Source organism: Pseudophryne corroboree, chromosome 11 (genome assembly GCF_028390025.1).
Source record: "Pseudophryne corroboree isolate aPseCor3 chromosome 11, aPseCor3.hap2, whole genome shotgun sequence".
NCBI classification, from domain to species: Eukaryota; Metazoa; Chordata; class Amphibia; order Anura; family Myobatrachidae; genus Pseudophryne; species Pseudophryne corroboree.
In genome coordinates, this window is record NC_086454.1 from 238,822,986 (window position 1) to 238,838,071 (window position 15,086).

Sequence of the window (15,086 nt, forward strand, 5' to 3'; positions counted from 1 at the left end):
AAAACAGAATGGGACTACCCGGAACACCATGACAGAGATAGCGGCATCCTTTTAGCTTTTTTACACTTACAGTAGGTCCAAATTTACCCGGAAGGTCTCCATCTCCGAGTTTTTAAGGGAGATCGATTTTTTGACACTCACGTCGGAGGAGATCGAGGTACTATAGCACCCTTTTACCCTTTTAGAGCTTGAAGAAGCCATTAAATCTACCCCTAATGGTAGAAGCCCGGGTCCCAATGGCTTTTCATTAGCCTACTATAAGATGTTTGCAAATGTTTTGTCACCATTGTTGCTCAGAGCCTTTAATCAAGTTTCAGACCAGAACCCCTTTTCTCCGCAGTCTTTGCTTGCACACATTTCGGTCATTCCAAAGGAGGGAAAGGACCCGGCCCTGTGCTCCAGTTATAGACCCATTTCACTGTTGAACATTGACTAGAAACTTTTTGCTAAATTAATGGCGAATTGCTTGAAGTCTTTTCTCCCAAATTTAATTCACACAGACCAGGTAGGGTTTGTCCCAGGTCGAGAGGCCAGGGATAATACTACTAAAGTTCTGGACTTAATACATTTTGCCTTAACTTACAAATCCCCCTCTATCCTACTCTCAACAGATGCGGAAAGGCATTTGATTGGGTGGACTGGGATTTTTTATTGGGAGTACTGGAGCATTTGGGCTGAAGACAGGTGGGCTTCCAAAGAATTCAGGCTTTGTACTCTAGGCCCTCAGCTCGTGTATGCATCAATGGCGAGCTGTCTGACCCGTTCCAGATTCGGAACAGCACTCGGTAGGGCTGCCCCTTGTCACCCCTTACTTTTGTGCTGTGTATGGAGGCCCTGGTGAGAGCTATTAGTCAGAATGTTCACATCACCGGGCTGCAAGTGGGAGACAGGGAACAAAAGCTCGCCCTGTTCGCAGATGATCTTCTCGCAGTAGTCTCTGATCCCCTAACCTCTGTACCTAACCTCCTTAAGGAATTTACACGATTCGGAACCCTCTCAAATTTCAAAGTCAATCTTACTAAGTCCACAGCTTTGAACCTCACTCTAGACCAGACAAGTTTGCAGGTTCACCAAACTTTTTCACCCTTTACATGGCACTCCTCACTACTTAAATACTGAGTGCCTCTACATAAAGATCTCTCCCAGGTATTTCATTCTAATTTTCCCCCACTTTTAACCAAACTCCACTCATATCTCACCAACTGGGGTCATAAGAAAATCTCATGGATAGGAAGAGTTGGTGTTATCAAAATGAATATTTTACCATGAATTTTGTACCTTCTACAAACTCTACCCATTGCATTCCCCCGGTCCTGGTTTATTGCACTACAAAGTAAGATCAGAGACTATATATGGGTGGGAAGTAAACCTCGGTTTAAGCATGAGATACTTTTCAGGCGAAAGCACCAGGGGGGGCTCCAATTGCCTCACTTCTTTTCCTATTATCAAGCTGTGCTCCTTACTAGAGTAATGGAGTGGAGTCGTGAGTCAAATAGAAAACACTCTGCCTGGACTCCCACTGGCTCTCTAAAATCTCACAGGTGCAACACCCGCTTGCTGGCCCTAACTTTACTTGTTGGCACCTCCTACATGCACTCCCCTTTGTCTCAGCGCCCCCTTCCCCGCTCACGCCATTGTTTGGTAATCCGGAATTTCCTCCGGGCTGCAAATCCTCGTCATTCCAGTCCTGGCGAGATAGGGGTATTTGTAGAGCTGATCAGTTGATGGACATATCCGGTATATTAAGCTTCCCTGAGTTACAAACTAAATGGGAATTATCGAGTAAGGAAACTTGGAGGTATCTTCAAATTAAACACTTTCTAATGACTTATTACTCTCCAGTGAAGGGTAGAAGGGCAGTGACCTTGTTTAAACAACTGTGTCTTTCCCATACTTATCCTCGTCACACCCTCTCTACATTTTATAAATGGATAATTGATTATAAATTTTCTTCCCAACCTAAATTTGTAAGGGAATGGGAGCTGGACCTGATGGGACTGGTGGGGGAGGACGACTGGGAAGGCATTTATAGTAATGTTTTTTCATCCTCTGCTAATGTTCTGGTACTAGAAACACATTACAAAGTACTTACACGTTGGTATCGTCCAAATTTACTAGCTAGAATTTACCCAGGAGTTCCCAACACATGTTGGAGATGTAAGACGGCGGTCGGCACCCCATTATATATATGGTGGGAGTGCTCCCTCCTTCAGCCTTATTGGCGTAAAGTAGTAGAAGCGGCTAATATTATACTGGGTGAGGACCTGCCTTTTTACCCCAGCTTTTGGCTCCTAAATCACACACGCAGACCAGGATCCCAGTTTAAAAAAATCCCTACTTCAACATATCTTAAGTGCCTCTAAGGCCGTTATCCCGGTACATTGGAAGTCGGATGTGATCTCTACCCTAAAGGAGCGGAGCACCCGTTTAGATCACTATATGGCTATGGAGGACCTTATTTCGTCTTTAGAAATGAGAAACAAATCGTTTACCATTATTTGGTATCCTTGGCTGTTATATAAAGAGTCTGACCACTATAAGTCATCCCACTAGAGTTACCACTCCTCCTCTACCTTACAAGATGCCCCCTGTTTGCTTTTGTTTCTCTTCTACAGCTTTATACAAGCCCCGGGTGTTGGGGGGAGAGAACCTTTTTCTTTTCCTTTTTCTTCCTATTTTCTATCTATTGTCTATGTATCTTCCTTATCTCTGTTTCTCTTTTCTACGTTACCTTTTTTTCTTTCCTGTCTTCTTTTCTCTCTCTATGCTTTCCTTCTCATCTTCCTTTTCTGATGTCATATATAGAATTTAATTCTTATTATTTACTTTTATTGGTCTGAATGTTTGCAATGTTTTCCAAGATGTTATAGATCATTTGTAGAGACCTGACTTTATACTTGTCTTTGTTTCTTTTTACTATTTTATATGCCTTCCGGCCTTATTTTTCTTTTTTTCTTTTTCTTAACCTATTTATGGTATGCTTTATATGCTCTCTGTATGGATTTTTTTTCAATAAAAAACAATTAAATAAAAAAAAAGTATAGTGGGCAGGTTAGGGTTAGTACACAATAATGAAGCGCTGTCCAAATCAATGTATATTTAAAACATATAACATTTATTTAACAAATACATAACAAACATGAATCACACGGCCGGTGTTATTCTAATATCACTTAAAACATATATAATATATAATGTAGCCACTCCGGGGTTAATAAGCTAATTTAGTGCACTAGATGTTAGTAGCCATTAATCATGCCATAATGGAAAACTTGAAATCATCAGAAAAAGTTCAAAGCATGAGACTCATTCAGCTGATGGAGGTTTAATAAAGTTCAAAGCACCACAAGCGTGAGGACCGGCTAGGAGCATAAGGAGTGAGACATCACCCTGGTTAATCACCATCCAGGTCTGAAGACACGCAGAGTTGCTGCTTTATAAGCGTGGCCACGCTGGACTGTTAAGTATATAACCATTATTAAAAGCTGTTGCAGTGGATATATTGGAGCAAAGGGATTCCTGCACTAATACGCTTTATACTAATAAGTTCCATGCTTTGGACTTTATTAAACCTCCATCAGCTGAATGAGTCTCATGCTTTGAACTTTTTCTGATGATTTCAAGTTTTCCATTATGGCATGATTAATGGCTACTAACATCTAGTGCACTAAATAAGCTCATTAACCCCAGAGTGGCTACATTATATATTATATATGTTTTAAGTGATATTAGAATAATACCGGCCGTGTGATTCATGTTTGTCATGTATTTGTTAAATAAATGTTATATGTTTTAAATATACATTGATTTGGACAGCGCTTCATTATTGTGTACATATCTTTCGGGACTTTTTGTGAGGTTGGCAGTGACCTCTTGGTGAAGCAGCAGCCTTAAATCAGTGATATTCAATATTATAGTAATTATTGTCAGCGCCCAGATATTTGTTGTATTATTTTTCAGGTTAGGGTTAGGGCTAGGGCCGGGGAGAGGTTAGATTTAGGCGCCAGCCAGTGGGGTTAGGGTTAGGCTGCAGGAAGGGGGGTTAGGGTTAGGCACTAAAGGGGAGAGGATAGGTTTGGGCAGTAAAGGGGGAGGTTAAGGTTAGGCTGCAGGGGGTTAGGTTGAGGCAACACCAGGGGGAGGTTAAGATTTGGCACTAATGGGGTAGGTTAGGGTTAGGCTGCAGGAAGGGTAGGTTAGGGGGCAGTAGAGAGGGATAGCATAGTTGCCTTGCCCCATCGAGATTTTAAAGAATGGTATGCCGCCATTAGTATTGTGACAACCGGTATTCAGTCTGTCGGTCACACATGCCAAACCCCTCTCTAAGGTTTGATACATAATCCCTTAATTATGGTTCTGGATGTAAAGTAACTGATATTTTATGGCTTGAAGTATTTGTCAATAAAAATGAATTATAATGTGCTGTTTAAGGCATTGCATGGCTTATTGTAACAGCTGTGACATGCTGTAACAAAGCCTTTGTCTTTACATGATATCTCTTTCCTTACCAGCTCAATATATACTGTATATAATTTGTTTTAGGAATAATATTTATTGACACACATATGCAAAATTATGAGACTGGCTGAAACATAATTTAGGCAATTACAAACATCTCTTTTTTGTCATATACTCTAGTGGAATGCTTTCAAAATACTGTAAGTGTGTAATGTAAAAGGGTGTGGTATAAAAGATAGATAGTGTCTAGTTAGACAGTCAATAGATAGACACCATATGTTAGACAGACATTAGGTCGACAGGGTCAAAAGGTCAACAGGGTAAAAAGGTCGACATAAAAAGGTAGACAGTTTCTAAAGGTCGACATGGTCAAAAGGTCGACATTAAAATTGTCGTCATGAAAAAGGTAGACACCATGTTTTTTGCATTTTTGTTGTTTGTGTGAATAGTTTAGTCACCTGGGACCCCCAATTGTAAAAAGGCATACCCTCGCGGGGCTCGCTTCGCTCACCACGCTTCGGGCTTGAAGCCAACTCTATGCCGACATGGATAGAAAAGGTATGAAATAGTCCAAAAACATGTTAAATAAAAAATTTGTCTATTTTTTATGTCGACCATTTTCATGTCAACCTTTTGACCCTGTCGACCTAATGTCTGTCTAACATATGGTGTCTATCTATTGACTGTTTAACTAGACACTGTCTATCAACTGGATACCAATGTAAAAATGTTCCCTGTTATGAATGTAGGCATACAATAAATGCAGTCTGTATGCACTATATTTCTGCTTCTGTTTATAATCACCTGCTGACATGGATCATGTTGCAACAGAGATTAAATTGTTTAAATACTGTACTAGTGATGTATCTTGAAGGGACTAACACATATTAGAAAAATTACAAGAGTGCCTATTGGCAATAATAGGGTTAATATGACAGTAGAAGTGAATATCAGAGCTGGATTAAGACCCCATGGGGTCCTAGGTAATTACCAGTTTGGGGTCCCTCCTAGTTGGATCAATATATATATTCCAAAGATCTATGTATGTGAAAGCCTATCCTGCCCATTTGTACATCCATAGCTGCAGTCATCATCATTTTTATCTGGACTATCTCCTACCCCATTTATTTGCAAAAGATCGGTCTGAAACAGGTGTCTAATATACGTCAGTGTGCGCCTGATTCGGCACATGCACATTATGTTGAAATTGTGAGCACCATCTGTTTTTTTCACTTGCGTTCAATTCAGAATAAGGCCCAGGTTACTTTCCTAATCTCACACCATCAAGGTATCCACCATATTAGCAAAATTATATCCGAAAATGCATACAGTGGAACAAGAATTATTTTAACCTCTTATTCCTTAACCTTCTACACATTTTTGCATCTTTTATTGTTGCAATATTTTGCTTATGTTTTAAAAATCAAGTTAATGAAAATAATAAAAGTTAAACTGTATTTTGTTTCCTAAAGTGTCCCACTGAAAAACTGCACCTCATCATTACTGTTTTCACATCACCTTCCTTATATACCACCCTTCCTCATCATTACCCACCTCAATTTGCCCGTCATTATTACCCAGCTCACATCATCCTCTCATTATTACCCTTTTCACATCACAACCTCATCATTACAGACCTCACACCATAACCTCATTATTATCCTCCTCACATCACCCCCTCATCATTACACAACTTTCACCACCCCCTTATCATTACTCTCCTCACATCACCCCCTCATCATTACTCTCCTCACGCCACCACCTTGTCATTACACAGCTCATATGACCTCCCTCATCATCACCCACCTCACATCATCACCCTCAACATTAAATAGCTCACACAACCCCTCATCACTGCCCTCCTCACATCACCCCCTCATCATTACCTTCCTCTCATCACCCCCCCACCATTACCCTCCTCACACCATTCCCTCATAATTAATCTCCTCATATCATCTCCCTCATTATTACCCTTCTTACATCACCCCCTCTTCATCACCCACTTCACATCACCCCCTCTTCATCACCCACTTCACATAACCCCTTTGTCATCACCCACTTCGCATCACACCTCATCACTACCCTTCTGTCATCACTCCCTCACCATTGCCCTCCTCACACTACACCCTCATCATTGATTCTCCTCACATTACCCCCTCATCATTATTCTCCTCAATCAACCCCCTCATCATTACCCAGCTCACATTAAGCCCCTCATCATTACCCTTCTCACATAGCCCCAAACGTCATTTCACTCCTCACATCACAACCTCATCATTACCCTTTTCACACCACATCCCTGTCATTACTATCTGCACATCGCCCCCTCATCATTTTTCTCCTCACATCAAACCTCATTATTAACCTCCTCATATCACCTCACTCACCATAACCCTCACATCACCCCCTCACCAGTACCTTTTCACATCACCCTCCTCATCATTACCCTCCTCACATCAGCCCCTCATCATTACCCTCCTATCATCACCCCCTCATCAACACCCTCCTCACATTGCCCCCTTATTGTTACTCACCTCACATCAAACCTCATCATTACCCTCCTCACATCACCCTCTCATCATTTATCTCCTCACATCACCCCCTCATCATTACTCTCATCACATCATCCCTCTCAGCATTATCCCCCTCAAATTACCACCTTACCATTACCCTCCTCACATCACCCCCTCATCATTATTAACCTCACATCAACTCCCTCATCATTACACAGATCACACCACCCTCTCATCATTACCCTCCTCACATCACCGCTTAATCATTACACAGTGCATGCCACCCTCTCATCATTACCCTTATCACATCACCCCCTCATCATTACACAGCTCACTCCATCCTCACCACGCAGCTCACCTCTTTAAGCATCATCATTACCCATCTTTCAACACCCCCTTACCATTACTCTCCTCACACCACCTCTTTATCATTATCCTCCTCATCACCATAAAGGTTTTATCAAAACACTAACTAATAACGATTACAGGTCATTGTTGCTACATAAAGTGAATGATGTCCTTAGCACAAGGGGAAATACTTATCTTAATTGCATGTATGTAAATGCTAGAAGCCTTACTGGTAAAAAGGGTGAACTAGAAATACTTGCAGCAAGCAAACAGTATGATATTATAGGCATTACTGAAACTTGGTGGGAAAAATCTCATGATTGGACAGTCAATCTAGGGGGTTATACGCTGTTTAGGAGAGAAAGATTGAATAAACGGGGTGGAGGGGTATGTCTTTATGTAAAGCCATTTTTAAAACCTGATATACGGGAAGATATTCAGGGGGGTCTGTAGACACTGTAGAGATGTTATGGGTAGAAATTACAAACGGGGTAAAGGAATAAAAAGTTAGTATTGGGTTTATGCTATAGGCCGCCTGGTATTAATGTGTCTGATGAGGAATTGTTACTGAAGCAAATTGAAAGAGCAGCAGGAGTAGGAGACATAGTGATGGGAGATTTTAACTACCCAGAGATAAATTGGATAAACGATTCATGTGATACTGCTAGGGGTAACATGTTTTTAAACATACTAAATGATAAATACTTAGTTCAACTAATTGAGGAACCTACCAGGTACAATGCAATCTTAGACCTGGTATTAACAAAAAATGGGAAATTGGTATCAAATATTATAGTAGGGGAGCCCATAGGAAACAGTGACCACAATATGGTCACATTCAATATGTTTTCATAAACAGTCCTACACTGGCTCAACAAGGACTCTAAACTTTAGCAAAGCCAACTTTAAGATGATGAGGGAAGCTTTAAGCGATATTGAATGGGAAATGTAGTTTCAAGGAAAAAATACTACGGAGAAATGGGACGTATTAACATCACTGCTAGTTAAAAATACTCTCAAATTTATTCCCATGAACAGCAAAAAAAGGAATAAAAATTCCAAACTAGTGTGGCTTAACAAAAAGATAAAGGAACTTATGGGCAAGAAAAGGCGAGCATTCAAAAAATACAAATCTGACAGGAATGCAGAGTCATTTCAGCACTATAAGGACTGTAGCAAAATATGCAAAAAAGAAATAAGAGCGGCTAAAGTAGAAACTGAAAAACTAGTAGCAAAGGCAAGTAAAGCGAATCCCAAAAAATTATTTAAATACATCAACAGCAAGAGATTAAAGAAGGAGAGTATAGGCCCTTTAAAAGACAAGTTGGGAGTCTTAGTAAAAAATGATAAGGACATAGCGGACAAACTAAACAAGTTTTTTTCAACGGTATTTACAAGAGAGGACCAAATTCAGGGACTAACACACAATCTCATTAATGATAATGTCCCACTGATAAGTGCTTATTTAAGTGAGGAGGTAGTCTGTGACCGATTAAAACATTTAAAGATTAATAAGTCACCGGGTCCCGATGGAATTCACCCAAGGGTTCTAATGGAGCTTCACTCTGAACTTGCAAGACCGCTATTTTTGATCTTTAAAGATTCAGTTATATCAGGTACAGTTCCCAAAGACTGGCGTATAGCGGAAGTAGTGCCAATATTCAAAAAGGGAAGTAAAGCTGAACAGGGTAATTATAGACCAGTTAGTCTTACATATATAGTGGGTAAAGTATTGGAAGGTATTCTAAGGGATAGTATTCAGAAGTTCCTTGAAGTCAATAAGGTCATTAAAAGGAATCAACATGGATTTGTGAAGGACAGATCATGTCAAACCAACTTACTTGGCTTTTATGAAACAGTAAGTGCAAACCTTGATCAGGGTAAGGAGGTGGATGTAATCTTTTTAGACTTTGCCAAAGCTTTCGACACAGTACCACACATGCAAATTATCTATAAGCTTCAATAAATAGGGCTAGGGAGCACAGTATGCACTTGGGTCAAAAACTGGTTAGATAATAGGGAGCAGCGCGTTGTGGTTAATGGATCATTTTCAAATTGGACTGAAGTGCTAAGTGGTGTGCCACAAGGGTCTGTACTATGACCACTATTGTGCAACATTTTCATTAATGACCTAACAGTAGGTCTAGAGAGCATGGTGTCAATTTTTGCAGACGATACCAAATTGTGTAAGGTTAGAAATATGTAGGGGGATGCTAAGTCTCTTCAGAATGACTTAGTTAAACTAGAAGCATGGTCAACCAAATGGAGAATGCGCTTCAATAAAGACAAGTGTAATGTAATGCACTGTGGTAGCAAGAACAAAAATAACTCCTACATACTAAATGGGGATTATGTACTGGAAAAGGATTTATGTGTTCACATAGATAGCAAACTAAGCAGCAGTACCCAAATTAGGATTGCAGCAAAGAAGGCTAATAAGATATTAGCATGCATAAAATGGGGAATTGATGCAAGGGACAAGAGTGTTATACTCCCATTATATAAATCACTAGTGAGGCCACATTTTGAATACTATGTACGACTTTGGGACCATACTACAAAAAGGATATCCTGGAGCTAGAAAAGGTTCAGAGGCAGGTGACCAAACTAATTAAGGGCATGGAGAAGCTGGAATATGAGGAAAGGCTTGCAAGGCTAGGTATGTTTACACTGGAAAAGAGGAGACTAAGAGGGGACATGATCAAAGTTCTACAAATATATAAGGGGACAATACACAGAGTTTGCATGGTACCTGTTTTTGGTAAAATCAGCACAGAGGACTCGTGGACACTCTCTTGATTTAGCGGAAAGGAGATTCCGCACAATGCGGCATAAAGGTTTTTCACAGAAAGGACAATACGTGTTTGGAATTCCCTGCCTGAGGGAAAAACGATTCATGTGATACTGCTAGGGGTAATATCTTTTTAAACACACTAAATGATAACTACTTAGTTCAACTAATCGACGAACCTACTAGGTACAATGCAATCTTACAGTAGATCTGGTATTAACAAACAATGGGGAATTGGTATCAAATATTATAGTAGGGGAACCCATAGGAAACAGCGACCACAATATGGTCACATTCAATATCAGTTTTCCTAAGCAGTTCTATACTGGCTCAACTAAGACTCTAAACTTTAACAAAGCCAACTTTGACATGATGAGGGAAGCTTTAAGGGATATCGAATGGGAAATTTTGTTTCAAGGAAAAAATACTACGGAGAAATGGGATGTATTAAAATCACTGCTAGTTAAAAATACTCTCAAATTTATTCCCACAAGCATTAAAAAAAGGAATTTAAATCTCAAACCAATGTGGCTTAACAAAAAGATAAAGGAACTTATGGGTAAAGGCGATCATTCAAAAAATACAAAGTCATTTCAACAATATAAGGATTGTAACAAAATATGCAAAAAAGAAATAAGAGCGGGTAAAGTAGAAACTGAAAAACTAGTAGCAAAGGAAAGCAAAGCGAATCCCCCAAAAATTATTTAAATACATCAACAGCAAGAAATTAAAGAAGGAGAGTATAGGCCCTTTAAAAGACAAGTTGGGAGTCTTAATCAAAAATGATAATGACATAGCGGACAAACTAAATTAGTTTTTTTCAACGGTATTTACAAGAGAGAACCAAATTCAGGGACTAACACACAATCTCAATAATGATATTGCCCCACTGATAGTGCTTATTTATGTGAGGAGATAGTCTGTGAATGATTAAAAAATGTAAAGTTTAATAAGTCACTGGGTACCGATGGAATTCACCCAAGGTTTCTAATGGAGCTTCACTCTGAACTTGAAAGACCGCTATTTTTGATCTTTAAAGATTCAGTTATATCAGGTATGGTTCCCAAAGACTGGCGTATAGCGGAAGTAGTGCCAATATTCATAAAGGGAAGTAAAGCTGAACTGGGTAATTATAGATCAGTTAGTCTTACATCTATAGTGGGGAAAGTATTGGAAGATATTCTAAGGGATAGTATTCAGAAGTTCCTTGAAGTCAATAAGGTCATTAAAAGGAATCAACATGGATTTGTGAAGGACAGATCCTGTCAAACCAACTTACTTGGCTTTTATGAAACAGTAAGTGCGAACCTTGATCAGGGTAAGGAGGTGGATGTAATCTGCTTAGACTTTGCCAAAGCTTTCGACACTGTACCACACATGTGACTAATCTATAAGCTACAAGAAATAGGGCTAGGGAGTCCATTATGCACTTGGGTCAAAAATTGGTTAGATAATAGGGAGCAACGCATTGTGGTTAATGGATCATTTTCAAATTGGACTAAAGTGCTAAGTGGTGTGCCACAGGGGTCTGTACTAGGACCACTTTTGTTCAACGTTTTCATTAACGACCTAACAGAAGGTCTAGAGAGTACGGTGTAAATTTTTGCAGATGATACCAAATTGTGTAAAGTTATAAATACGGAGGGGGATGCTGAGTCTCTTCAGAATGACTTAGTTAAATTAGAAGCATGGGCAGCCAAATGGAGAATGCGCTTCAATACAGACAAGTGTAATGTAATGCACTGTGGTAGCAAGAACAAAAATTAAACCTACATACTAAATGGGGTAATATTAGGGGATTCTGTACTGAAAAATGATTTAGGTGTTCACACAGATAGCAAACTAAGCAGCAGTACCCAAAGTAGGATTACAGCAAAGAAGGCTAATAAGATATTAGCATGCATAAAATGGGGAATTGATGCAAGGGACGAGACTGTTATACTCCAATTATATAAATCACTAGTGAGGCCACATCTTGAATACTGTGTGCAATTTTGGGCACCATACTACAAAAAGGATATTCTTAAACTAGAAAAGGTTCAGAGGCAGGTGACCAAACTAATTAAGGGCATGGAGATGCTGGTATACGAGGAAAGGCTTGCAAGGCTAGGCATGTTTACACTGGAAAAGAGGAGACTAAGAGGGGACATGATCAACATCTACAAATACATAAGGGGACAATACACAGAGCTTGCATGGGACCTGTTTTCAGTAAGATCAACACAGAGGACACGTGGACGCTTAGGTTAGATGAGAGGAGATTCCGCACAATGCGGCGTAAAGGTTTTTTCACAGTAAGGACAATACGTGTTTGGAATTCCCTGCCTGAGGGAGTTGTAATTGTGGACACAGTCAACACCTTTAAGAATGGGTTAGATAAATTCCTAATGGATAAGGATATCCAGGGTTATGGTGTGTAGTCGCGCACTATAGTTACTATGAAAAGAAGAATAAAACACAACGGCCGACATTAGCCTCAGACAAAATTTTGACCAAAATAATCCTGCATAGGAGACCACAAATAGGTTGAACTCGATGGACAAATTGTCTTTTTTCAACCTTAGATACTATGTTACTATGTTACCACCCACCTCACAACTCCTCCCTCATCACCCACCTCCCATCAAACCACATCAGTACTCTCCTCTCAACACCCTCTCACTATTACCCTCCTCACACCAACCTCTCATCATTACTTCTATCACATCAGCTCCCTCAATATTATCCTCCTCATACCACATCATCATCATTACCCTCCACACTATGCCCCCTCAACATTAACATCCACACGTAACATCCTCATCATTACTCTCTTCATTATCATTACTCTCCTCACATTACACCCTCATCATTACCCACCTCATACTGCCCCTTCATCACTACCCCCTCACATCACTCCCTCATCCTTAACCACCTCATACCACCCCCTCATTATTACTCTCCTCACATCACTCCCTCATCATTACCCACCTCATACCACCCCTCATCATTATCCTCCTCACATCACTTCATCATCATTACTCTCCTCATATCACCCCCTAATCATTACTCTCCTCACATCATATCCTCTTATCATTACTCCTTTAACATCATCCCCTTCCTCCTGGCCTGTCACTATTACCCCTTTACACATCACTTGTCTGTTACTAACTGGTCATTCTGTCAGTAATCATTTCTCCTGCAACTGTAAATAACATATGTCGATATTGGCATAGTGTGCACCTGGCCTAAGGATCACAGCATTATTATCTATATTACTGCCTGACCCCCATTAAGGAACCTCTGTGCAATTTTAATAAAGAAAATAGAGAAGCCTTTGTGATGGTCAGGAATGGATTTTGGTTGGCTGTGGGCCGCTTGGGACCTTCCTGGGCCCCAGGCATGTGCCTAGGTTACATAAATATAAATCAAACCCTGGTCAATCTGCATACTTGTAAAAGTTTGAGTATTTAATGTCTTACATTATTCACACATGCAGTAATCCCTATAAGACAACTCATCATATTGCACTGAGGAAGGGACCTTTGTTATTCTCAAATAATTAGCTTTTTTATTATGATAAAAACACAAATATATTCAGTACTGTCATAAATACAAATGTATATAATGTGTGAAATGAGCACAATATTTGATTCCTTTATACTCATACTTAAACAGAAGAATTAGTTTTAACCATAATAACATTCATCGGCTTCTTCAAGCAGATCTCTGCCTGAAGAACTGAAAGTGCTTCGCCATGAAACGCATTGCTTTTGGATCCTTCAGTAGTGACATTACTCTATTTAACTTTGTTTTATGATTTCTTTTATCTTGAAGTTTCAAACTGTTTTTGTAATACTATGCATGGATTGTATCAAACAAATGACAACATACAGTTTGTAGTGGATGTAAGTTTAAAACATTTGTCAATTATACAGTGTTCTGTACTGTACATTAACATTAAATATAGTTCACAAAAAAGCACTAATTAATGCACTAATAATTTCACAGTTTCACATAGTATCACTAGGCAAAACATTCTTCAGTACAAAAATACTTAGTTTGATTATTTTCTGAGATGTACAATTTGGTACATATCTCAATTGAAGTTCAGTATATTTTTTTTGTTTTGCCTGATTTAAAAATAAATAAAAACCTGTACTGGCCAGCGTTATATGAGAATTGCTGTGTTTAAAGAACTAACTTGCATTTAAATATATACAATAGTCTCAGTGTCAGACGGGGACATGAAGGGCGTACTGGACGCAGGGGTAGGGCCCATGTTTAAGGAGTGTGTTTGGTTACCACATGGGGTGTGGCCTCCCCCCACAAAGGCCTGGCCAGCCATTAGAGACCATGGGCAGGATGTAATGAAGTCTGAGTTCAGTGGCCATGCAAAGTGCTGGCTCAACTCTGAAGTCTTTTTAAAGGGGCTATCATTTACAAGGCTAAATAAAGCCTTGTAAATGATTGCCCCATTAAAAAAAGTCAGATTTCAGTCGGTACCCCGTATGGCTGCTGAACTCGAACTTCATTATATCCCAGCCAATGATACTAAAACTGACTCTCTTATAGAGTAACAATGTAGAATTTGAGTACACAGTCTGGAACCTGACATGAGAGGAAGAGGTGGGGCCCCCAGGCAGTGGAGCCTACCAGAGATTTCCTCTAGACGCCTGTGGGTCAGTCCAACCCTGAGTAGTCTGCTGTCCAAAAACCCTGGTATAGTACATAACATTATTAAATGTGACCATGAAGCTAAAATGAATTTGATTTATTATATAAATTTAGTTTCCTTTTTACAAACTTTATTTTTATTTCTTCTATAAATTACCAGATGGAATACCAAGCAAAACACAATCTGTCTAAAATAGTTTTTGACAGAGACAGTTAAAAAATAGAAGCTTACTATCATATAGGAAATGCATTCCCCTGTTCTAATTTAGGCACACTCAATAAATAGGACCCTCAGTGCTCTGGTGTAAAACTCCCACCTC